The 27,549-nt window shown below is 37.7% G+C and overlaps 1 protein-coding gene and 1 pseudogene across 4 annotated transcripts in view; one reads left to right on the forward strand and one right to left on the reverse strand.

Annotated features, from left to right (window-relative positions):
* The window catches only part of PRKG1 (protein kinase cGMP-dependent 1), a 1,402,246-nt gene that overhangs the window by 130,729 nt on the left and 1,243,968 nt on the right, over window positions 1-27,549 (forward strand). The gene's annotated exons all lie outside the window — the stretch shown is intronic.
* On the reverse strand, window positions 22,075-23,500 carry LOC307175123 (heterogeneous nuclear ribonucleoprotein A1-like 2; annotated as a pseudogene). Its single transcript has one exon. The product of its transcript is annotated as a heterogeneous nuclear ribonucleoprotein A1-like 2 (transcript).

Below are 27,549 nucleotides of genomic sequence, written 5' to 3' on the forward strand. Positions count from 1 at the left end.
GTGCTTTGCTTTCTGAAGCATTAATGGATAGATCTTGCTACTGCTCCAGAAACTATTAATAATTCTCCCTACGGTGCACAAACACGATACTACTGACCCACCCTCAGCAGGGTGTGAGAGTTAAAAACTTCTTTAATTGTTTGGACAGTGCTGGTGATGGATATTATATTAATCAAAGTTATTTTAGTTCTGAATAACAGAAACTGACCTCCACTAATTTAAACCAAAACAATAAATAAAACACAGGCAATTTTTTATACAAGTTTATTTGGGGTTAATAAAATGATAGAGTTGCAGCTGGTCCTCGTGGACCACTGAAATCAGAAATCTGGAAACCATTGGAAGCCCTGGCCATTTTCTTTTCCTTTTCTCATCCCAGCTTTTCCCTGCACATCTGCCCAGTTCTCAGCAACGGGACCAAGCTAAGTGGATCAGGCTTCTTGGGAAGCAGACCTTTGTCTGTGGCCACGTCACTGTCAGCCTTTTCCTCAATGAGCAGTCAGCAGTTAGTATGACCAACTGTCCTGGTTTGCAGGAATTATCCTGGTTTTAATGCTGAAAGCCCTGCGTCCTGGATAACGGGGGAAGCTGGTCCCCCTACGTGCGGCAGTATCACATGTGGAAAGAGGATGGACGTGGATATTGGGTATACAGGTTCTGGTTCAAAGGAATTGGAACCGGGAAAGACCCAAATTAGGTCTAAATAAGAACTTCACAGTTGGTCTGTTAGGCTTGCCTAGTTTGAATTCAACCAGCTCTTACACAGATAATTTAGCCACTTATGTTAGAAACATGTAGACACAAACTACATCTTCCAGGAAGCACCTACTGGGGATATATTTTCACCATTACTGTCACCTCCACTGCAACAAATGTAGTGACCCACCAAACGAGAGAGTTCATTTTCTTTCTTTTTTTTTAAATTGAAGTATGGCTGATTTACAATGTTGTGTTAGTTTCAGGTGTACAGCAAAGCACACACACACACACACACACACACACACACACACACACACACACAACTTTTTCAGATTCTTTTCCCTTTTGGTTATTTCAAGATATTGAGTATAGTTCCCTGTGCTATACAGTAGGTCCTTGTTGGTTATCTATTTTATGTATAGTAGTGTATATATGTTAATCCCAAACTCCTTAATTATCCCTCTCCCACCCCTTTCCCCTTTGGTAACTGTAAGTTTGTTTTCTATGTCTGTGGGTCTATTTCTGTTTTGTAAACAAGTTCACTTGTATCTTTTTTTTTTTTTTTTTTTTTAGATTCCACACATAAGTGATCTCCTATGATACTTGTCTTTGTCTGGCTTACTTCACTTAGTATGATTCTAGGTCCATCCATGTTGCTGCAAATAACATATTTCATTCTTTTTCATGGCTGAGTAACATTTCATTGTGTGTGTGTATATCACATCTTTATCCATTCATCTGTCTATGGACATTTAGGTTGCTTCCATGTCTTGGCTATTATAAATAGTGCTGCAGTGAACATTGGGGTGCATGTATCTTTTCAAATTAGAGTTTTCTCCAGATATATGCCCAAGAGTGGGATTGCTGGCTCATATGGTAACTCTGTTTTTAGCTTTTTAAGGAACCTCCATACTGTTCTCCATAGTGGCTCCACCAATTTATATTCCCACCAGCAGTGTAGGAGGGTTCCCTTTTCTCCACACCCTTTCTAGCATTTATTACTGTAGACTTTTTAATGATGGCCATTCTGACTGGTATAAGGTAGAGAGAGTTCATTTTAGGCCAAGACAATTAAACAGTTATGGCTGGGTTTTTTTGTTTGCTTTGGTTGGGTTTTGGGTTTTGTTTTCTAGTTTTAACAATGGCAAATCTACCCCAAGTACTATTTGATTTTGCCTTAGTTTCTTTCTATTCAGATGTGACAGAAAGATTAAACCCTGAACTGGGATTAGAGATTCCTCATCCTTTTTCTACCTTCATGACCTTGGGCCAGTTAACCTGCTATTAGCAGCTTCAGTTACTTTATTGTCAAATGGGTAAGGTGATTGCTACTTTCTCTCGAGATGGAAGATGAGGCCATACGGCTCTTGATCTCTGATTCCTTGTATGATTATAGAAAATAATTATATAGCAATCCCTCTATGATTTCCTAAAGCCACAGGAAATCTTCCCGTGCTTACTGTCTTAAGGCTCCCCATCTTTTTATTCTTTGCATTATAAGTTAAAATTCTGTGAGCTTTCCCCGCCCATAGATCCAGAAATCATTTAATTTTATGTGACCCACAATTATAAGGACTGTGGAGGTATTAGCTCTCTCACCTGTTTCCTGCCTTCACTTGTACAATGTCAGGAAATGCTCTGAAAGCAAAACCTTCCATTAATCATACCTTTCTTTCAGGTTTTCCTCTACCCCGTCATTCTAAATGCACAGCTCCAGCAGCAATGTATATTTTTTTTTTTTTTTTTTTTGCGGTACGCGGGCCTCTCGCTGTCGTGGCCTCTCCCGCTGCGGAGCACAGGCTCCGGACGCGCAGGCCCAGCGGCCATGGCTCACGGGCCCAGCCGCTCCGCGGCACGTGGAATCTTCCCGGACCGGGTCACGAACCCGTGTCCCCTGCATCGGCAGGCGGACTCTCAACCACTGCGCTACCAGGGAAGCCCTGCAATGTATATTTTAAGATTAAATATGGTTTTAAAACTGAGATTTAAAATTGCTCTCCACAAAGAAGTTGAATATTTAATCAGTGCTTAATATTTAGCAATATTTAATCCTTTTTTCAGCATTATTGAGATATAATTGACGAATAAAATTTGTTGTATATTTAAAGGGCACAAAGTGATAATTTGATATACATGTATCTTGTGAAAAGACTCCCACCATTGAATTAATGAACACATCCATCACCTTACATATTTACCTTTGTGTGTGTGTGTGTGTGTGTGTGTGTGTGTGTGTGTGTGTGTGTGTGTGTGTGAGAGAGAGAGAGAGAGAATACTTAAATTCTACTCTCTTAGGAAGTTTCAGTTGTATAATACAGTATTATCAACTACAGTTACCATGTTATATTAGATCCTCAGACCTTATTCATCTTATAGCTGAAAGTTTGTACATTTTTATTAACCTCTCCTTACTTCCCCCAGTCCCTGCCAACCACCATTCTACTCTCTTTCTATGATTTTGATTTATTTTTTTTTTAGATTCCACATATAAACGATACCATGCAGCCATGCAGTATTTGTCTCTCTCTGTCTGTTATATTATACCTAGCATAATGCTCTAGAGGTTCATCCACGTTCTTACAAATGGCAGGATTTCCTTCTTTTTTAAGGCTGAATAATATTCCATCATATATACTTAATATATAATATATAATATGTATATGTTTAATACTTCTTAATCCAGTGTCATGGAGAGTATAAAATTAATGTTTTAAAGTATTGAAACAATTTTTGTCACAAGTTTTTCAAAACCATTTAAATTCACTTACAGTCTGTAACCTCTTTTTAGGTTATTGCATTCCTTTTAAGTAACAGTAATATCTGTACTTTCCTCCTAACATTTCCGTTTAGGTTCTTTTTTCATGCTGACATTAAATGCCCAAGGAGATCCCTAGGTTTTAAACAGCCAGTCGATTCCTGACATGCCACATGCCATACATGATTTGAGCACTTCTTGATTTGGGTTGTTTTCACTATCTGGAAATGATAAATTACATATTATAGACTCTACAGGTTGAGTCTGTTAAACTGTTAACAGTTTAATTAATGTTCAGTTAACAATTAATGTTCACCCTTGTCACCCAATAATAATTTAAGTTTTCTTACATATTTAAGAGATCATTTAAAGGAATAAAGAATATCTGACTTCTCCTAAAGGAGTGCCCAAATGGTTGAAACACCAGTTTTAAAAAATAGTTTCTTAACATGGTGGCAATTTACCCTTGAGGTGGAATGATTTGAAATAGGTTTCACAGAAAGGAGGCCAACTTTATGGGATGGATCAAACTCACTATACGTTTATCGCATGAAAGAAAAACAAAAGAGTTTATAAAGCCAATTTCCCAGTACAAGCTATTATATTTAGGAGCAAATTATCTTTTGGTTTTTAGAAACTTCCCACATGAAATAATGAAGTTTTGAGTGCACAGTCAAGATTCTACATTAAAATGTAACACCTGATCTTTCTGAAAGCATTAGAATTGTCCACAGAGTTTCCCATTGATTTGTGCGTTCTGTTTGACACCACTGATTTTACTTATTTTTGATAAATTTTGAGATAAATGGCCTCATTTACTCTCTCAGGTGTGGTGCTGATCACCATTAAAATGTATCGCCTGTTATTGGCAACGGCTTAAGTCATATGTGACATTGCTGTAAAGTTAGATAATGTGCAGACACTCTTCTGAACACTGTATGTATAATCTCATGTCAGTCCTCACAAAATCCTAGGAAGTAGGTACTGTTAGACCTGTGTCATCGGTGAAGAATCTGATGCGCAGAGAGATTTATCTAAAACTATCCCGGCCTAAATAACTCAGGGGAGGGGGTGATGCAGCTGCCTGGCTAACTTGGGAATCCACGCCTTTCATTACCCCACCATGGTTCCTTCCTGTGGGCAAGGCAATCCCCAGACAGCCTGCTGGTTTCCACTATCCATCGGTCTGTCACCATACCAACCACTGCCTTTCCCTGAAAAGCCACAAATGCCTACTTTTTTAAACTAAAAATCTAAAAACAAAACAAACTCCAACTCATCAGAGGGAAAAAACTGTAAAAGCTTAGAGTTGGGTAGCCAAAGTGTTCTTGTTGTCTCTTCATGTTTAAAGCCTGTCTCTCATATTTGTAACATCATTCAGGCTCCTTTTCATGGCATTTTCATCCAATTCAATATGTATCTACTTATCATGATATCTAGGAAAGCCATGGCTTTCTCAACTTTAAATTCCAGATTCCTTACACAAAGCAAACAGCCCTTCCCTGCCATCAAACAAAAGCAATAAGAGTTGTATCAACCACTTAGACAAAATTGAAAAACCTAAGAAAACTGTTTTGCTTCACATTCAAGTCCCAAATCATAGCTTCTTGTTTGAGATATAATAAGCTCACTGTGTAGGAAGAAAGAAATTTAGTATTTCTGCTGAACTCAATCCATTGTACAAATATAATACGTTTCCATTACTCACAACATCTTGAAAGGATTCAGTTGAATTTGATGGCAAGAATGTCTTAAAACTAGGCAGGTAATAATTACTGTTATTTATGCTCAGTTGGCTTTTGTAAAGGTGTTTATTTTTTCTGAGTTGTCATTTAATACTCAGGCTGTCCCAGTCTTGACATTCATGACCATAATAAAACATGAGAAAGCGAATTTAGAAATGTACCATGAGAGGGAAACAAAACTAAGCCCTCTTCAAAACTCTACAAAAAGACTGTATTAGACTGGAGTTAGAAGAAGGACAAGATTCAACACCTAAGTTGCAGAAAACGTAACACTAAGTGGCATAGAATTGTAAAGAATGTTCTTTGTTCATCAGAGCCCATTTTGCTAAGGTAGAAGGCTCTGGCTAGAAAAAAAAGGAACTGAAAACACTTGAATAACATTAGCATCATTCCAAGTCAGCTTTAGTGTATGAAGCATTAGAGTTTATTGATTGTGCAGCTGAAACTTTTCTTGCAATTGACGACATTGTGTTCCATACTAAGGAAACAAGAAATAACAGCTAAAATGATTTGAGTCACACTATTCTTGGTCCGTTTTCTTTGCACAATGCTCATGAATACTATAAAATGCATAGAAGTGTCAATTACATGGAGGTGGGAGATCAGAAGGTTGAGGGGGGTGAGGGTCCTACTCCCTGAGATGATTGCAGTGCCTAACAGGAAGAAAAAAAGACTCCCCTTGTCTCCTGGCCAGGACTCAGTCCATGAAAAACCATGGACTCTTTGTTTACTATAGCCCCCCAGCCCCCCAACTTTTTTCTCCCTCTATAAGAGTGCTCTCCTTCCCTTGCTGTGCAGGGACTTGCACGTGGCTCGCCATGGTTGCAGGCCCCCAAGTTGCAATTATCTGCTGATCCCAAGTAAACCCATCTTTGCTGGAGAAATATCTGGCAGTCTATTTTGTTTTGTTTTGGTTTTTGTTTCCTGGCAGTCTATTTCAGGTCAACAGTAGTCAACTTTGCAGTTCTGCTATGAAGACTATTTCAAACTCTTTAAAAGCAAGGATCTGTAAGGGCTCATGGCTTCACGATCACAACACATCCTTGAAATTTTTGTAATATTCTAGTGATTTAAGCCTAAGTAAACTGCAGATCCTGTAAAAGGAACAAGTTCATGGCTAGAAGAAACCACAGAAATCATTTAATTCAACCTTTCATTTTACAAAGGAGAAAAAGATAAACTGGAACTGTGACTGTTAAGATGATGTGGTTGTCCTGAAGCCAGGGAGAAGGCAGCGGCCGGGCCGTATGTGGAGCCTGGGGCCTCTGACTCTCAGAATAAAGACCAGGATCTTTAACCTGGCCTTACGAGCTCAGCCCTCATTGCCTCTCATCAAAGGCTCCCCTCACTTCACTCTGGCTCTCCTACTATTTTATGTTTATTCAATTAATATCCATCATTCTCCCCACCTTCCCCTCCACCCTGAGGACTGTAAGGGCATGGCCTGTGAATATTTCTCATCTCCATTCTACCCGTGGCATAGTGCCTGGTACACAGAACATACTCAACTGTATTGTTGAATGAATGAATACTGTAGATGGGTATATTATTTTCATTGGGGCAGGTTTGGTGAGGCTGGGGTTTATAGATTAAGCTGTAGTTACTATGAGGATGCAGAAATAACTCTTTACTGATTTTTGCTTAGAGAACAAACTTTGTCTATTTCTTGGTTCAACCCGAAGTCCCTGCTGACTGCCACTTTGGACCCTGTGACATCTGGTTTCATCACAAATTGGATCTTCCTCCAGTGCTTTGGCAAGGACGCAAATAACTCTAAGCAATGTAGGCACAGAAGGGCCAATACAATAGACTAGAAAGCTGGAAAAGGCACGTCAACACTCCTAGTCAAACAGTCTATTTTACAGAAGAGGAAGTAAGCCTTGCTTGGTCACTCTGGCGGGGTTGGGGTATGGGGAGGGGCATGAAAAATAATTTTCCCTTTACCCTTTTAGGCTCTTGACTGAGACTTCCCTGTAATAAAAGGCAGATTAAGAGGAGAAAAACAGAAGTTAAATAACATGTGTACGTCCTATATACGTGGAAGGTACCCAGGAAAACTGAGTAACTCCCTGAAATGACCTAAGCCACCTCCTTAAATACCATCTTCAGCTAAAGATAGAAGATGTTGATGGGAAGAGGAATGGCCAGTTATGGGGAGGTTACCAGGAAAGGCAGAGTAAACAAGCGTACGTTGTTATGGAGATCTAAGTCTCTGTCTTCTCCATTGATAAGATTTACTAGAGATTTTGTCATCTTCTTCTTCCTGGTACAGAGAGGGAGACACACTACAAATGGAGATTTCCCTTATAAATGTAAATGTCTCTTACTTTATTTGGTTTTCAGAGCTTTTCCTATGTCTGCCAGTTCTTAAAAATAACCAGCTCAAAATTATCCTTATGCCAAAGAGACATATTTTGGGGTGGCATATTCTGTTCCCCTTCAACTCAATGCATTAAAATATTCAGAAAACTGGAGTGGGAAGGGAGGTCTACTGTTATTCCAATATTTGGTTATCAGAAAGCTATAAACATGAGGGCGTTCCCATATTCTTCGGACTCATCTTGTCCTGCCTCAGTCTGAGGGATGTAGGTTTGATAAAGTACAGCTATTTACCCAGTTTTTACCATCTTCCATTCCGAGGATTGTGAGGGAACCTGGTTGTCTATGTACCTGGCAGTGTTAGGGGCTTTCTTTAGGGAATCCTGTGAGACTTGGATAGCTCCACCATCTCATCTTGTCCTGGGACCTTGCCATGCCCTTTGCTCATGACAGTTGCTGAAACTCTGACAGATTGAATCACCCATGATTACTCCACTTGCCAAAGAGCTTCTGATAGTTCATATATTATTGTTTCTTTCTTCTTTCATTGGACATTGTGGATATTTGCAAATTTTATTTTTAGAAGCTTTGATATAGCATTTTAAATGTCTGCATACTATTCTATTGCAAAAATGGTTCTTAACCAATCATCTATTTTTGGCCATTTAGGTTGTTTTCAATTTATCACTATTATATATTGCGAGATGAGTTTCTTGTATTTTTTCTTTAAGATAAATGCCCAGAAATCAAATTATCAGTCACGGGGTAGTGTTAAAAAAACAACAACAAAAAAACAAAGAAAGAACAGGTATGAAAGTGGAGTCACTTGCTCCCAGGACAACAAACTTAAGACTGAACTGTAGTTTCAACCCCTCTCAGGAGTCGAATTTTAAGCCAATCAGTCTGGAATGTCCGGATCAACAATAGTGAAGTAATCTGCTTGATGAGACCCCTGCTGCCCCTCCCTCAAATAAAGGCGACCTTGACTGAAACAATCTTTTTTTTCTTTTGCTAACTTTCTTATCCCATCCAGCTTCTGTATGGATGGGATAAGAAAGTTAGTAGCAAAAGAGAAATATGAACAGGTGTTCCTTGGCGCACCTGTCTCTCTACTAGATGAGATGCTGCCCAATTCATGAGTCATACAATAGAACCAACTAGATCTTCAAATTTATTCAGTTGAATTTTGTTTTTTAACAGCAGGAAAAATTCAAAGTACTTGGTACATGATCTCAAACTGGAAAAATCTTGCTTAGTTAAGAAAGTCACACTAGTCTATAAGTTCCCTGTTAGCAGAGACTTTATCTTTTCAGATGATTGTTTCATAACACCTATTATAGTTTCTTAACACTTAAAACAGCCTTGCATATAAGTACTCAGTAAATATTTTTTACTGGTGTATGGCTCTACTTAGAGTTGTATTAAGGTATTCCCAATGACCCTGGAGCCAAGCTACCAACAGAAAATCAACTTCTTTGAGTACTAATTTGTTATCAATAACACAGAAGAAAATAAATCTGCTACTCACATTTTTTGTCTTCTATACTTAGAGCAAAAGTAAGTAGACTCTGGGTATATCTTCAGATAGAATCTTTGGTTTTGTAACTTTTTAAAGAAACTGGTTGATTCTGAACTTCTGTAGGTGATGGTGGTGATGGTAGTAAAAGTAGGTGTGTGTGGTGGTGTGGGTGAGATGAGGCTAAGGGCAGAGATTCACTCTCCCCCTTAACCAGTTTAAATATTTAACTACCTTGGCTCTTGGGTATTGTTTTGTGATTTCTTCAATTACAACCTAATTAAAATGACATAGCTGCAAGTTTGCAATTTAAACTTTGACCTAACTCTACACTCACAGCAAATCTCAGTGTCCTTTTTAAAAGGTGTACTTGTTTTCCTCAAATTGCCTATAGAATTGTGAATTGGAATACTTAAAATCTTTTTGAGTTGCCAGCTTTTCTTAAGACATCACCGTTCTTAACACTAGATGGCATGGTAGAGTTATTATACCATTCTTGGAAAGTGAAGTCCTCTCCAAATCAGAAATTTTCAGGTTTGAGAAACCTGAGGTGGCGGGCTCTAGCTTGGATACAGGAACAAGTGTGAATTATCTCTCTTAAATGCTTTTAACTGACTGTGTATTATGCCTCTTTTTCAACTTTATTATAAAAGTAATAATGCTTATTTTAAAACATAAGTAATATAGAAAGGATTAAAAGTGGAAATCACTATCTCATTACTCAGATATATCCACTGTTAACTTTTTGGTAAATCTTGAGATCTTTAAATGCAGACGTAAGCATTTCTAGAGGATAGATATGATATATGAAAAATGCTATTTTATAATATGCATTTTACAGAATAAACCACAGGCATCTTTTGTGTCACTAAATATACATCAACATAAAGAAAAGATGTGGTTACAGAGGTTTCCATAGAGTAGATTGACCATATTTATTTAGTTAACCAATCTGTTGTAACTTTAGGTTGTTTATAGAATTTTTACTGGTGTAAGCAATGCTGAAATTAGGATCTTTAGTCTCAAAAAAAATTTTTTTTTACATTTTTCCTATTATTTTCTCAGATTTAATGTCTAGGTCAAATGATATATGTCTTTAAAATTTTGACATACATATTTAAAATTTTGACATACATATTATTGAACCAATCCATTTCCATTACGACCAAGAGTGCTTCAGGCTCATTTTCCCAACATTTATGCCAACAGTGGGTTTTCTTCTTCTTTTAAGTGTTTTTCAGCGTAAGAGGTGCAAAATTATACCCCATTGTTTTACTTTGCAGACTGAAAAAAATTACTAGTGAGAGTATACTTTTTTTTTCATTTTTTTGACATTTATCTTTCTTCCTTTTGAATCACATACTTCTGTGATCAGCTGACGACTCCTCTGGGAACTTGTCTTTTTGAATAGTTTTATTTTCTTTAAGACAATTATTTTAAAGTTTTTATTTAGTACTGGAGTATAGTTGATTAACAATGTTGCGTTAGTTTCAAGGTTACAGCAAAGTGATTCAGTTATACATATGCATGTATCTATTCTTTTTCAAATTCTTTTCCCATTTTGGTTATCACAGAGAACTGAGCAGAATTCCCTGTGTTATACAGTACGTCCTTGTCGGTTATCTATTTTAAGTATAGCAGTGTGTACATGTCAATTCCAAACTCCCAATCTATCCCTCCTCCCCACCCTTCCCCTTGGTAACCATAAATTCATTCTCTAAGTCAGTGATTCTGTTTATGTTTTGTAAATAAGTACATTTGTATCATTTTTTAAAATTCCACATATAAGCAATATCATATGATATTTGTCTTTCTCTGTCTGACTTCACTTAGTATGATAATCTCCAGGTCCATCCATGTTACTGCAAATGGCATTATTTCATTCTTTTTAATGGCTGAGTAATACTCCATTGTACTTATGTACCACATCTTCTTTATCTATTCATCTGTCAATGGACATTTAGGTTGCTTCCATGCCCTGGCTATTGTAAACAGCACTGTAAAGAACACTGGGGTGCGTGTATCGTTTCAAACCATGTTTTTCTCTGGATATATGCCCAGGAATGGGATTGCTGGATCATATGGTAGCTCTATTTTTAGATTCTTAAGGAACCTCCATACTGTTCTCGATAGTGGCTGTACCAATTTACATTCCCACCAACAGTGCAAGAGGGTTCCCTTTTCTCCACACCCTCTCCAGAATTTGTTTGTAGACTTTCTGATGATGGCCATTCTGACTGGTGTAAGGTGATATCTCATTGTAGTTTTGATTTGCATTTCTCTAATAATTAGTGATGTTGAGCATCTTTTCATGTGCCTGTTGGCCATGTGTATGTCTTCTTTGGAGAAATGTCTATTTAGGTCTTCCACCCATCTTTTGGTTGGGTTGGTTTTTTGTTATTGAGCTGCATGACCTGTTTGTATATTTTGGAGATTAATCCCTTGTTGGACAGTTCATTTGCAAATATTTTCTCCCATTCCATAGGTTGTCTTTTCATTTTGTTTACAGTTTTTCTTTGCTGTGCAAAAGCTTTTGAGTTTAAGTCCCATTTGTTTATTTTTGTTTTTATTTCCATTACTATGGGAAATGGATCAAAAAAGATATTGCTGCAATTTATGTCAAAGAGTGTTCTGCCTATGTTTTCCTCTAAGAGTGTTATGGTGTCCAGTTAAGACAATTGTTTTAGAGCAAAACTGAGAGGGAGTTATTGAGATTTCCTATCCATTCCCTACTTCCATGTGTGTACTCTCCCCCATTATCAGTAACCCATGTAGAGCTGTATGTTTGTTACAACTGATGAACCAACAGATATCTGTTGCAGTTTTTTTACACTATCAATGAAATATCAGAAAGATAAAGTTAAAGAAAAATCCTGTTTAAAACTGAATCCAAAAAAACAAAAAAATCTAGGAATAAACTTAACCAAGGAGGTGAAAGACCTATACTCTGAAAACTATAAAACATTGATGAGGAAATTTAAGGTGATTCAAAGAAATGGAAAGGTATCCCATGTTCTTGGATTGGAAGAATTAATATTGTTTAGACTGACAACTTAACCAACTCAAATGAAGTTTTTAAAGCTTGAACAGAATTGGCCTAACATTTAAATTTAGTCAAGGAGGAAGTTGTTGTAAATTAAGATGGTTATCACTGGAAAGATACTATAGGTTAAGGATATTATATTATGGAAGCAAAGGTAATTAGAAAAGCAAAGCACAGATCATAAATAGTACCTACTGGAAAATTTTGCTTCTAACTTTATGGGTTCAGCTGGAAATAGGAGAAAACACATTTAAGCAGAAGGACTATAGTAAGCGAACGTGGTCTAGCTTTATACCTACATATTCTAATTAAAGATTTGTGCTGTTGGTGGTGTTAGGGGTTTCTGATGTAGTATTGTGTGCATATTTATGTTGTTGTTTTTAGCCCATATATTTCACATTTACTAATTTAAAAAATGTTCCTAGCTAATATGAATATTAGAGTCTGGAGGGGAAACATAAAAAAAATAATAATCACATCTCTATCCTTTTGAAAGACAGAAATATGGGCCTATGAGAGTCTATAGCAGAGGATCCTGACATAGATGGGGATCAGAAAATGTAGAGTTCTGAAGAATGGGTAGGAGTTATACAGATGACCAGGCAGTACAGAGCTTTCCATGTAAAGGATCAGCCCACTGAAAAAGAACTTGTCCCAGTGAAGGATCCTAGCATATTCAAGGGTCAGAAATGAGGCTAATGTGGCTCGAACAAAGTAACCGTGTAAAATGAAGGTGGTGAGGTAGAGGGGGCCTAGACTAGATACGCAGGACCACATTAAAAATGCTGTTCTCAATTCCAGGAGCAATAGGAAATCACTGGGAGTTTTCAATTTCAGGATGACATGGTAAGAGTTGCTTTTTGTAAAGTTCACCGTGACTGCAGTGTCAGGGGTGCATCAAAAAGGGGCTAGAGTAGATGAAGGGGACCGATGTGCAGATTCCTGCAGTGGTTCAGGAGATTGATGATGGTAGCATGAACTAGGGTGGTGGCTTTGAAGAGCCTGAAAGGGAATGGCTTTAAGAGATGTTGAGGAAGTGAGATTAACAGAACAGAGGGATAGATTGAAAGTGGATTTGAGGCAGAAGCATATGTCAAACATGACTCGTAAGCTAATGGCTTTAGCAGCAGAATGGATAGTGGTGGATACTGGAAGAAAGGGTATACGGGAAGACATACGGATTTGAAGCAGAAGAACATAAGTCAAGAACAAATTGCAAATGAGAATTCTTTCAGACATAAAAGTGGAAATATCAGCTTAACAATTAGATATCTGATCTGGAGCTCAAAGGAGAGACCTAGGTAAGAGATACATTTTAAAACTGTTGGCATATGTGTATGAACTGAAGTCATGGGCGTGGTAGAGATTATATAAGGAGAAAAATATTGGGGAAAAATGAAAAAGGCCTAAGGCTCAGCCTCAAGGAAATCCAACATTTATTGCCTAGACAGAGAACACAATCTTGGAAAAGAACCTGAAGACAGCCAGAGAGGTGGGAGGACATCTAGGAGAGTGTGGTGTCCCAGCACCATGGGTAACCACATTCTACTTGCTGTAATTCCAGCACCATGGCCATGGCTATTGGGCAAGGGGTAGGCTTTTGACCTAAAGACAGCTGGCCTGCAGACTAACCAGAAGCCTATTACGTTTTCTGACACAAATACCCTTCCCTCTATTGGATGGTGGGTTAATGAACAAAATGGATTCTCTACACTGGAGATACCAGATGCCAGATGCACATAAAAAAGTGAGTGTTTGGAAGGAAGGGCAGAAGACAGTGACTTAGAAAGAAGCAGAGGCAGAGGGTAGTTTCACATCACAGCAGAGAAGGAAGCAAGGAGCTCCTGTTGCCCAGGGGGAGGAGACAACCCAGTGTCTAGAGTTCTGTTGGATTCTAAACCAGCTTCCAATTTCTGAATATTTCCTTCTATGTGAAGCCAATCTGTGTGGCTATAAATTTTTGAAAGTTCACGGCATGTGATCAGTCTCATCATCCTTATTTCCACATGTATCTTATATATAAAAAAAAGTACTACAGCTTAAGTCTGTTCCTTGCAACTTAAACTGCCCATGCTCTCCCTTTCTGCAGGACCTTATTATTATCTCATTCTTGTTTTCACATGAATTTCATCCCTTCAGCCTCTACCAGCCTCACTCTGATTATGTCCATATGTATCCTGTGGATTCTTTTATGTACAAACTGCAGCAAAACTCATAAACCATGACCCACTAGTCCAGATTTGGAGTAGTTTGGCATTTAAAGAAACATGGTCTCAACAGGAATTTTCATCTTGTCTCTTTAATGGAGCACAAGCAATTTGTCTACACCCACTCTTATCAAAAGCTCATTTTCTAACACCCCGACACTCCACAGAGGGTCTCACTCTCCTACCATAACCAACAGTAGCAGCACCAAGAGATAAGCAGAGAGTGAGCTTTAGCTAGGGTAAGTGAATGTCCATAGCTTTGCATCTATTCCCTCCTCATAATCATTAATAGTGCCCCTTACCACTGTCAAAAGTACTTCCATTTAAACAGAATCAAACTGATCAAGCTTGGGCCCCTCAGAGACCATGACTTTCATCTCATTCATTTGTCCCGTTCTGGAATAATTGGGTCAATAATGGGCTTTCAATTGATCAGTTCATAACAATATTGTGACACAAGCCTGTTAACCTGGTTATGAAGCATCAATTCAAGAAATTGATGTCATGATTAGAAAGTATGTCACCAGTAACAAAATGCACTTTTTCTTTTTTCCTTTGAGTCTTTAAAAACCCAAATGAATTGGGTATAAATACTTCTCCTTTAAATAGTATTAGAAACCTTCTCAAGTGCTTAGCAAACAGGGTCTACTTACCAAGATTTAGCCTCCTTAAAATAGTTCTGACCTAAAGTCATCCATTTAGTTTTCTTGTGTATTTTTCAAAATATTCTTTTATATCAAAAGTGAAAAAAAGGCTCATATTTGTAGGTCTCTTAAATGCTATGTACATTGTTTAAAAAAATATTCTTATCTCCCTTTCTTGAGGTGCATTAACTCATTAACCATTTGACACGGTCTTCTAGATGTGGATTCCCATTCCTTATAGCAATTGATGCCTTCTGTTTTCTTTGTAATAAAAGTTAGGAGTACTGGACTCTAATCTCAAACCTCTTGAGTTTGAGTCCCACCACTGCCACTAATAATTCTGTGACTTTGGAAGCTTATTCAATATCTTTAAGCCTTAGGTTTTTTTCCTCTGTAAAATGGAGAAAATAATAGTTCTTATCCTGTATGATTCTTGTGTGAATTCAACAATAACTTGCATGTAAAGCACACTCCCTTGTGTAACAACTAAATAAATCTCAGGAATTCTTGTTACTGTGATTGTAGAACAGGAACAGATTATCAAATGTGAGAATCTGTATCATCCCAAGCACTTCTGATGATGATTCTTTCATCATTTAATGTAAAGCCAATCAGATTTTTTAAATTTAAGGTGCCTATAGTGGGGAAAAAATAGCAAAATGTCTTATCCCACTGATGGCATAAAATTCAGACTCAAAGTCTGTCTGAAAGTAAAATTTTGCATCCAGGTTAAAACAATGAGTCCTTTTAGACATACAGCTTTCTGGACGTGTGCCGTCTGTGGAGTTGGCCCATTATAGGCAGATGGTTTTATTGTCAGATTGCAGTGATTAAGTAATAAGGGAAGTCTTATTGTAAAATATCAGTCTTAACTTTGCAGTTAGTCAGTCCTTAGAGACTGTAGTTGTCATAAAACATCTGAATGGAAAAGTTGTATCAGAGGAAAACATGAGCAACTTTTTCATAAAAGTTGACTCCATCCTCTGTCTGCCTCCCTAAATTGCTTTGTTATAGAGCAATGGCTCAAAGGGACTTGGCATCAGCTGCTGTCATTTTTTGTTTCTTCACTAGTAGAAGAGAAAAAGAAAATGCAAAGAAGGCAAGCCTATGGCCATGGAAAACCCATTAAAAAATAGCTGCAGTTTAGCATAACCATCATTTTTCTTCTGAAACCCTTTGTAGTAACTTATTTACTCTCTTTCAATTAAAAACACTTCCCTACATTATACGTCCAAACCATTTAAAATGAGTGGTTGACTTCAAAGGAATATTTAGAGCTTTATTTTGTCCACACACTTTTTCCCTCTGATAATGACATAATTGACATACTTCTGCTTATCACAGATGATGCCATTTGGAAGGCCTCCACAATGAGTATAGAGTGGCCTGGACAGTTTGCATGTGTGTGATTTCTATAAATGGTACCACTTAATTACACTCTTCTTTCGCACAGGCCTTTGCTGGAGAACTTTTCTGTATAACAGGTTATCTGTTTCTCGGCTACAGCTGGCTGGGAATTCGGGAAAGGGCATGGTTAGCGAGGAGGAAGGAATGGACCCCTCCTCCTTAGGAATATGGAGACTAACGCTTTTACTCCTGCCTCTTGGCCGTATTCTTGACCTAGGGACCTCTATCCAGTCTCTCCTCATATAGCTCTCATTTTGTGTGCTGTGGAAGGGAAGGATAGGTAGCTTCGTGTGAAAAAACCAAAGTCATGCTGGCATTGATGAAAGTGGGGGCCGACTCACACGTCAGGATGTTCACCAGAAGTCTCCATGATGAAGAATGTGAGCTTTGGAGTCAGATCTGAATTTAAAGCCCAAATTACCTTACAAACTAGATGTATGACGTTGGACAAACCATATAACCCAAGGTCATGAAACTAGTAAGTTTTGGAATTAAGATTAATCCCACATTGAATTATAGCATTTATGAGATTGAAGAATTCATATTAAATACATGCATCTGCCTACCATAGGCAGATCAGACACCACAGATAATTTAAAGGGTGTCTGAAAGGCACACAGAAAAAATCATGGCGCCTAAATGTTCTATTAGTTTCATTACTTATAAAATTAAGGTATCTAAATATCTTAGTGATAACTGCATTTTGTGTGTGATGTGTCTGTTTCTCTGTATATATTGTAGCTTGTTAAAGACTTTTCTCCTTTCCGTTAGTTCTCATTTACTCTTTGACCCACTATAATTTGGCTTCTTTATTAAATTGAAATAATTGTTGAATTACAATATTGTATTAGTTTCAGGTGTACAGCAGAGTGATTCAGTATTTTATATATGTATAAATGTACTTTTTCAGATTATTTTTCCATTACAGGTTATTACAAGATATTGAATATAGTTTCCTGTGCTTATAGTAAATCCTTGTTGCCTTTCTATTTTAAATATATTAGTTTGAATCTATAATCCCATACTCCTAATTTATCAGTCCCCACCCTCCCTTTCCCTTTTGGTAACCATAAGTTTTTTTTCCTATGTCTGTGAGTCTCTTTCTGTTTTGTATACAGATTCATTGTATTTTTCTTTTTTAGATTTCACATATAAGTGATACCATATAATATTTGTCTTTCTCTCTTTGACTTTCTTCATTTAGTATAATATTCTCTAGGTTCATCCATGTTGCTGCAAATGACAATATTTCATTCTTTTTTATGGCTGAGTAATTATTCCATATATATGTATGTGTATATACATACACATCTTCTTAAACCAACCGTCTGTTAATGGGCACTTGGGTCGTTGGGTTTTTATTACAGAGTATCATGTCATCTGCAAATCATGACAGTTTTACACTTGCCTTCCAATTTGGATAACTTTTATTTCTTTTTCTTGTCTGACTTCTGTGAGTAGGACTTCCAGTACTATGTTGAATAGAAGTGGTGAGAGTGGGCATCCTTGTCTTCTTCCTGAATTTAGCGGGAAGGTTTTCAGCTTTCTACCATTGAGTATTATGTTGGCTGTTGGTTTAACCATAATGGCTTTTATTATGTTGAGAAATGTTCCCTCTATACCCAGTTTGATGAGAGTTTTTATCAGAATGAATGTTGAATTTTATCACGTGCTTTTTCTGCATCCATTGAGATGATGATGTGATTTTTGTCTTTCCTTTCTTTAATGTGGTGTATCACATTGACTGATTTGTCTATGTTAAAACATGCTTGAGACCCTGGGACGAATCCAACTTGATCATGGTGTACAATCCTTTTTATGTATTGTTGGATTCACTTTGCTAATGTTTTGTTGAGGATTTTTGCATCTATATTCATCAAAGATATTGGCCTGTAATTTTCTTTTTGGTAGTGTCTTTGGTTTTGGTGTCCAGGTGATGGTGGCTTCATCAAATGACTTTGGGAGTGTTCCCTCCTCCTCAAAGTTTTGAAATGGTTTGAGAATGATAGGTATACATTTTTCTTTGTATATTTGGTAGAATTCCCCTGTGAAGCCATCCAGTCTTGGCCTTTTGTTGCTTGGAGGTTTTTTTTTTTTTTAATTACAGACTTGTCCATTTCTTCTAGGTTGTCCAATTTGTTGGCATATAACTGGTCATAGTATTCCCTTATTTTTTATATTTCTGTGGTATCAGTAATTATTTCTCTTCTATAATTTCTTATTTTATTTATTTGAGTCCTCTCTCTTTTCTTCTTGGTGACCCTGGCTAGGGGCTTGTTGATTTTGTTTATCTTTCAAAAAAACCAGATCTTTGTTTTATTGATCTTTTCTATTGTCTTTTAATGTCTATTTTATTCATTTCCTCTCTGATCTTTATTATTTCCTTTCTTCCGCTGACTTTGGTTTTGTTTGTTCTTCTTTTCCTAATTCTTTTAGGTGGTAGGTTAGGTGGTTTATTTGGGATTTTTCTTGTTTCTTGAGGAAGACCTGTTTCACTATGAACTTCTCTCTTAGAACTGCTTTTGCTGCATCTCATAGATTTTGTTAAGCTGAGTTTTCATTGTCATTTGTCTCAAGGTATTTTCTGGTCCTCTTCGATTTTATCAGTGATCAATTGGTTTTTTAGTAGCATATTGTTTAGTCTCCATGTGTTTGTTCTTTTCTCATTTTTCTTTCTATAGTTGATTTCTAGTTTCATATTGTGGTTGGAAGAAAATGCTTGATATAAATTTGTTGACGCTTGTTTTGTGACTTAGTGTGTGTTCTATCCTAGAGAATGTTCTATGCAAGCTTGAAAAGAATGTGTATTCTGGGGGATTTTTTGGATGTAGTGTCCTGTAGATATCATTTAAGTCCAACTGGTCTATTGTGTCATTTGTTTATTATTTTGATTTTAATTGTAGTTACAATTACTTTTACAAAATTTTTGGATGGTTTTTTAATCTATGTCCTGGCTTATCTAAGTGATCTTTAGTCCTGACTATATATTTGCCTTTCCTATTATGATTTTTCCCTTTCCTGTAGATTTTTGTTTCTTTTCTATTTAGATAAGACCCTTCAATTTTTATTTTAGGGTAGGTTTAGTATTGTTGAATTCTTTTAGCTTTTGCTTGTCTGAGGAATTCTTTATCTCTTCTTCTATTCTAAATGATAATCTTCCTGGGTAGAATATCCTAGGTTGCACATTTTTCCCTTTCAGGACTTGGTCTGCACAGTTTCTGCAGAGAAATTGTCTAATAGCTTTATGTGGGTTTCCTTGTAATTGACTCTTTGTTTTTCTCTTGCTGCCTTTAGAATTCTCTCTTTAACTATTGCTATTTTAATTATGATATATCTTGGTGTGGGTCTAATTGGGTTCATCTTGTTTGGGATACTCTGTGCTTCCTGCACCTGAATATCTGTTTCCATCTTTAGGTTTGGAAAATTTTCAGCCATAATTTCTTAAATACATTTTTTAAATTAATTAACGAATTTATTTATTTATTGGCTGTGTTGGGTCTTCGTTGCTGTGCGGGCTTTCTCTAGTTGCGGAGAGTAGGGGCTACTCTTCGTAGCAGTGCATGGGCATCTCATTGTGGTGGGTTCTCTTGTTATAGAGCACAGGCTCTAGGTGCACGGGCTTCAGTAGTTGTGGCATGCAGGCTCAGTAGTTGTGGCACACAGGCTTAGTTGCTCCGCGGCATGTGGGATCTTCCCAGACCAGGGCTCAAACCTGTGTCCCCTGCATTGGCAGGTGGATTCTTAACCACTGCACCCCCAGGGGAGTCCCTTAAATACATTTTTGATTCCCTTCTCTCTCTCCTTCTTCCTCTGGAGCCCCTATTATGTGTAACTTGGCATGCTTTGTATTATCCCATAGATCTTGTATTTATTTAAATTTAATTTTATTTCTCTGTTTTTATACAGGAGATCTTATTAGTTACCTAGTTTATACATATTAGTGTGTATATGTCAATCCTAATCTCCCTATTTATCCCACCACCACCACCACCACCACCACCACCACCACCACCACCCCAACCTGCTTTCCCTCCTTGGTGTCCATACATTGTTCTCTACATCTGTGTCTCTATTTTTGCCTTGCAAACCAGTTCATCTGTACTATTTTTCTAGATTCCACATATATGCGTTAATATACAATATTTGTTTTTCTCTTTCTGACTCAATTCACTCTGTATGACAGTCTCTAAGTCCATCCACATCTCTACAAATGACCCGATTTCGTTCCTTTTTATGACTGAGTAATATTCCATTGTATATATGTGCCACATCTTCTTTATCCATTCATCCGATGATGGACACTTAGGTTGCTTCCATGTCCTGGCTATTGTAAATAGAGCTGCAGTGAACATTGTGGTACATGACTCTTTTTGAATTATGGTTTTCTCCGGATATATGCGCAGTAGTGGGATTGCTGGGTCATATGGTAATTCTATTTTAATTTTTTTTCCCTAGTGATAAACAAATCTCTATCCTACTAAGTACAATGGCACTGAAACTGAGGGCACCAAAGGGAGGGCTCAAAGGAAGCTATGTACAAATAACAGTGATTGGATATTAAGTAAACTGTTATAAAGTTTTAGAAATCATTTTCTATACAAACAACATTTTAGAATGGTTGTGTCATCTTGTGCCATATTTAAAGGAAAACTGCAGTTAGCATAAATTAAAGTAGCTAATATGGTTCCTTACCATATCAGCAAATTTTTATCTCCATATAGATAATTACTAGTGTGTCATTCCACCCAACCAGAAGAGAAACCACAGTTTTCCTTTAATGTAAGCCTGTTTTTGTGTTAAGAGTAAAATCCTTACTGGTACTGGTCAGTTTAAAAATGTCTCCTGAAAACTTCTAATTTGTGGATTTATGGGGTGGCATTAACCAGCATCTGGTTTCTATTCTCTGGCAGAGTTTTGAATTTGAATTGTGATAGTAGCATTCAACATTATCAGGGGTAGTGGGTAGGGAAGGTCCAAAGCTCTCCCAGTCCCAAATCCATACAGTTGTCATTCCAAAGAAGAGGGTATTAAATCATTTATTGATTACATATGATAATGGATGATACACAAGCTTCATTCGCACCTATAACTTTATCTGGTACCATAATTCAATTTAGATATATTGCATAGGATATGTGCCAACAATCATATTAATAACCAAAAAACTCCATGACTTTGCTTGGGTGACCCTTTTCACAGTGAACTCCAGGTCACAACACAGTAACTGTCAGTTCAGCTATACCGAAGTTTCTGAAGACAATAGCTTCTCCACCAAAGCAGGGTGTAAGTAAATTTTGAATGGAATCTGGCATCACCCTGGAGGAATTCTAACTTCACACTGTTGGGATAGTTTACCAAAATGGCTTCAGAGTAGACTAACGTTACACAGCACATTTAATAAAAAGACACATTTATTCAGCGTCATGATCAGACTATTACACTTAGCAGTCAACAGCATGGGTACAAAAAAAAAAAATCTACATTAGAACCCTTTGTTGGAATGCTTTACACTTTCCACAAAACAGAAACTAAGATAATCTGTTATACAATTAGTCACAAGTACAGTCCTCAAGTTTTTTTGCCCATACACATGAGTACTGTCTAAAACATGTCTTCTTTGTAGCAGCGAGGCCCTGCCACCATGGTGCTTGGCTGAGTTCACAAGTCTCTTGTACCCTGTAGCTTCCCTGTCACTTCCCTGGCTCTCCTCTCCTGCTAAGCTTTGTTTCCTGGCAGTAATTACAACCTCCTGCCACTGCCATAGCTCCTGCTGCTGCTGGAACCACCACAGCTACCTTGGTTTCGTGGTTTGGCAAAGTATTGGCCTCCACCACCATAGGGGCCAGCACTTCTGCCTCCAAAGTTTCCTCCTTTCATGGGTCCAAAATTTGAAAATTGATTGTTGTAATTGCCAGAATCATGGTAGCTTCCACCACCTCCAAAACTGTTCCCATCATTACCAAATCCATTATAGCCATCCCCACTGCCACCATAGCCACCACCACCGCGGCTGCCACCAAAGCCACATCAACCACTGAAGTTTCCTCCACGACCAAAGCTGTCATTCCCACCAAAACCACCTCCACGACGACCACCAAAGCTTCCAGAACCACTCTGACCTCTTTGGCTGGATGAAGCACTAGCCATCTCTTGCTGAGATAGGGTTTTCCTTACTTCACAATTGTGGCCATTCACAGTGTGGTATTTCTGAATGACAGTCTTGTCAATGGAGTCATGGTCATCAAAGGTTACGAAAGCAAAGCCTCTTTTTTTGCCACTGCCTTGGTCGATCATAATTTCAGTCACTTCAGTTTTCCCATACCGTTCAAAATAATCTCTTAGGTGATGTTCTTCAGTGTCTTCTTTAATGCCACCAACAAAAATCTTTTTCATAGTTAAGTGGGCACCAGGTCTTTGAGAATCTTCTCTTGAGACGGCCTTCTTTGGTTCCCCAACTCTTCCATCCACCTCGTATGGCCTTGCCTTCATGGCCGCACCCACCTCCTCCACAGTAGCATACATGACAACCCGGAAGCCTCTGGAGCGCCTGGTGCTTGGATCCCTCATTACCGCACAGTCTGTGCGTGCTCCCCACTGCTCACAATGGCTCCTCAGGCTCCCATCGGTTGTTTCAAAGCTCAAACCTCCGATGAAGAGCTTCCGCAGCTGTTTGGGCTCTTTGGGAGACTCTGACTTAGACATAACGACAGTGGAGGGGGGAGACGTCAACGATGCTTACTCGGTGGTGTCTATGGGCAGAAAGCTATTTGAATTTTTTTGTTTGTTTTTTGCGGCACGTGGGCCTCTCACTGTTGTGGCCTCTCCCGTTGCAGAGCACAGGCTCCGGACACGCGGGGTCAGTGGCCATGGCTCACGGGCCTAGTTGCTCCGCAGCATGTGGGATCCTCCCGGACAGGGGCATGAACCCGTGTCCCCTGCATTGGCAGGCAGACTCTCAACCACTGCGCCACCAGGGAAGCCCAGCTATTTGAATTTTTTAAGGAACCTCCATACTGTTCTCCATAGTGGCTGTATCAATTTACATTCTCAGCAGTGCCAGAGGGCTCCCTTTCCTCCACACCCTCTCCAGCATTTGTTGTTTGTAAATTTTTTGATGATGCCCATGCTAACTGGTAAAAAGTGATACCTCATTGTAGTTTTGATTTGCATTTCTCTAATAATTAGTGATGTTGAGCAGTTTTTCATGTGCCTCTTCACCATCTGTATATCTTCTTTGGAGAGATGTCTATTTAGGTCTTCTGCCCATTTTTGGATTGGGTTGTTTGTTTTTTTAATATTGAGCTGCATGAGCTGTTAATATATTTTGGAGATTAATCCTTAGTCTGTTGAATCATTTGCAAATATTTTCTCCCGTTCTGAGGGTTGTCTTTTTGTCATGTTTATGGTTTACTTTGCTGTGCAAAAGCTTTTAAGTTTCAATAGGTCACATTTGTTTATTTTTGTTTTTACTCCTATTACTCTAGGAGGTGAGTCAAAAAAGATCTTGCTGTGATTTCTGTCAAAGAGTGTTCTTTCTGTGTTTTCCTCTAAGAGTTTTATACTGTCTGGCCTTACATGTAGGTCTTTAATCCATTTTGAGTTTATTTTTGCGTATGGTGTTAGGGAGTGTTCTAATTTCATACTTTTACATGTAGCTGTCCAGTTTACCCAGCACCACTTATTGAAGAGACTGTCTTTTCTCCATTGTATATCCTTGCCTCCTTTGTCATAGATTAGTTGACCATAGGTGTGTGGGTTGATCTCTGGGTTTTCTATCCTGTTCCATTGATCTGTATTTCTGTTTTTGTGCCAGTACTATATTGTCTTGATTACTGTAGCTTTGTAGTATAGTCTGAAGTCAGGGAGTCTGATTCCTCCAGCTCTGTTTTATTCCCTCAGGATTCTTTTGGCTATTCGGGATCTTTTGTGTCTCCATACAAATTTTAAGATTATTTGTTCTAGTTCTGTAAAAAATACCATTGGTAATTTGATGGGGATTGCATTGAATCTGTAGATTGCTTTGGGTAGTATAGGCATTTTCACAATATTGATTCTTCCAATCCAAGAACATAGTATATCTCTCCACCTGTTTGTGTCATCTTTGATTAATTTCATCAGTGTCTTATAGTTTTCTGAGTACAGGTCTTTTACCTCCTTAGGTAGATTTATTCCTAGGTGTTTTATTCTTTTTGTTGCAATGGTGAATGGGATTGTTTCCTTAATTTCTCTTTATGACCTTTCATTCTTAGTGTATAGGAATGCAAGAGATTTCTGTGCATCAATTTTGTACCCTGCAACTTTACCAAATTCATTGGTTAGCTCTAGTAGTTTTCTGGTAGCATCTTTGGGATTATCTATGTATAGTATCATGTCATCTGAAAACAGTGACAGTTTTACTTCTTTTCCAATTTGAATTCCTTTTATTTCATTTTCTTCTCTGAATGCCAGGTCTAGGACTTCCAAAAGTATGTTGACTAATAGTGGTGAGAGGTGACATCCTTGTCTTGTTCCTGATCTTAGAGGAAATGCTTTCAGTTTTTCACCATTGAGAATGATGCTTGCTGTTGGTTTGTTGTATATGGCCTTTATTATGTTGAGGTAGGTTCCCTCTATGCCCACTTTCTGGAGAGTTTTTTTCATAAATGGGTGTTGAATTTTGTCAAAAGCTTTTTGTGCATCTATTGAGATGATCATATAGTTTTTATTCTTCAATTTGTTAATATGGTGTATCACATTGATTTGTGTTTATTGAAGAATCCTTGCATCCCTGGGATAAATCTCATTTGATCATGGTGTATGATCCTTTTAATGTGTTGTTGGATTCTGTTTGCTTGTATTTTGTTGAGGATTTTTGCATCTATATTCACCAGTGATATTGGTCTGTAATTTTTTTGTTGCTGCTGTAACTTTGTCTGGTTTTGGTATCAGGGTGATGGTGGCCTAGTAGAATGAGTTTGGGAGTGTTCTTTCCTCTGCAATTTTTGGAAGAGTTTGAGAAGGATATGTGTTAGCTCTTCTCTAAATGATTGATAGAATTCACCTGTGAAGCCATCTGATCCTGGACTTTTGTTTGTTGGAAGATTTTTAATCATAGTTTCAATTTCATGACTTGTGACTGGTCCGTTCATATTTTCTGTTTCTTCCTGGTTCAGTCTTGGAAGGTTATACCTTTCTAAGAATTTGTCCATTTCTTGCAGGTTGTCCATTTTATTGGCATAGAGGTGCTTGTATTAGTCTCTTAGGATATACTGTATTTCTGCGGTGTCCATTGTAACGTCCCCTTTTTCATTTCTAATTTTATTGATTTGAGTCCTCTCCCTCTTTTTCCTGATGAGTCTGGCTAGTGGTTTATCAATTTTGTTTATCTTCTCAAAGAACCAGCTTTTAGTTTTATTGATCTTTGCCATTGTTGTCTTTGTTTCTATTTCATTTATTTCTGCTCTGATCTTTATGATTTCTTTCATTCTGGTAACTTTCGGTTTTGTTTGTTCTTCTTTCTCTAGTTCCTTTAGGTGTAAGGTTAGATTGTTTATTTGTGATTTTTCTTGTTTCTTGAGGTAGGATTGTATTGCTATAAATTTCCCTCCTAGAACTGCTTTTGCTGCATCCCATAGGTTTTGGGTCGTCGTGTTTTTGTTGTCGTTCGTTTTAAGTCGTCGTGTTTTTGTTGTCATTTGTCTCATTTTTGTTGTCATTTGTTTTTTGATTTCCTCTTTGATTTCTTCAGTGATCTCTTGGTTATTCAGTAGTGTATTGTTTAGCCTCCATGTGTTTGTATTTTTTATGGGTTTTTTTCCCTGTAATTTATTTCTAATCTCATAGCGTTGTTATTGGAAAATATAATTGATATGATTTCAGTTTACTTAAATTTACCAAGGCTTGAATTGTGACCCAAGATGTGATCTCTCCTGGAGAATGTTCTGTGTGCACTTGAGAAGAAAGTGTAATCTGCTGTTTTTGGATGGAATGTCCTATAAATATCAGTTAAATCTCACTGGTCTATTGTGTCATTTAAAGCTTGTGTTTCCTTATTAATTTTCTGTTTGGATGATCTGTCCATTGGTGTAAGTGAGGTGTTAAAGTCTCCACTATTATTGTGTTACTGTCGATTTCCTCTTTTATAGCTGTTAGCATTTGCCTTATGTATTGCAGTGCTCCTATATTGGGTGCATATATATTTATAATAGTTATATCTTCCTCTTGGATTGATCCCTTCATCATTATGTAGTGTCCTTCCTTGCCTCATTCTTTATTTTGAAGCCTATTGTATCTGATATAAGTACTGCTACTCCAGCTTTCTTTTGATTTCCATTTGCATGGAATATCTTTTTCCATCCCCTCACTTTCAGTCTGTATGTGTCCCTAGGTCTGAAGTGGGTCTCTTGTAGACAGCATATATATGGGTCTTATTTTTGTATCCATTCAGCAACCCTGTGTCTTTTGATTGGAGCATTTAATCCATTCACATTTAAGGTAATTATCAATATATATGTTCCTTTTACTATTTTCTGAATTGTTTTGGGTTTGTTTTTGTAGGTCCTTTTCTTCTCTTGTGTTTCCCACTTAGAGAAGTTCCTTTAGCATTTGTTATATAGCTGGTTTGGTGGTGCTGAATTCTCTTAGCTTTTGTTTGTGGGCAAAGGTTTTGATTTTTCCAGTGAATCTGAATGAGAATCTTTCCAGGTACAGTAATCTTGATTGTAGTTTCTTCCTTTTCATCACTTTGAACATATGATGCCACTCCCTTCTGGCTTGTAGAGTTTCTGCTGAGAAAACGGCTGTTAACATACAGGGGAACTCCTATAAGGTTATTTGTCATTTTTCCCTTGTTACTTTTAATTATTTTTCTTTGTCTTTAATTTTTGTCAATTTGATTACTATGTGTCTTGGCGTGTTTTTCCTTGGGTTTATCCTGCCTGGAACTCTGTGGTTCCTGGACTTAGGTGGCAATTTCCTTTCCCATGTTAGGGAAATTTTTGACTATAATCTCTTCAAATATTTTATTGGGTCGTTTCTATCTCTCATCTCCTTCTGCGGCCCCTATAATGCAAATGTTGGTGAGTTTGATGTTGTCCCAGAGGTCTCTTAGGCTGTTTTCATTTCTTTTCATTCTTTTTTCTTTATTCTGTTCTGCAGCAGTGAATTCCACCATTCTGTCTTCCAGGTCACTTATGCGTTCTTCTGCCTCAGTTATCCTGCTCTTGATTCCTTCTA

The sequence above is a fragment of the Stenella coeruleoalba genome (genome assembly GCF_951394435.1).
Source record: "Stenella coeruleoalba genome assembly, chromosome: 16".
Classification (NCBI taxonomy): Eukaryota; Metazoa; Chordata; class Mammalia; order Artiodactyla; family Delphinidae; genus Stenella; species Stenella coeruleoalba.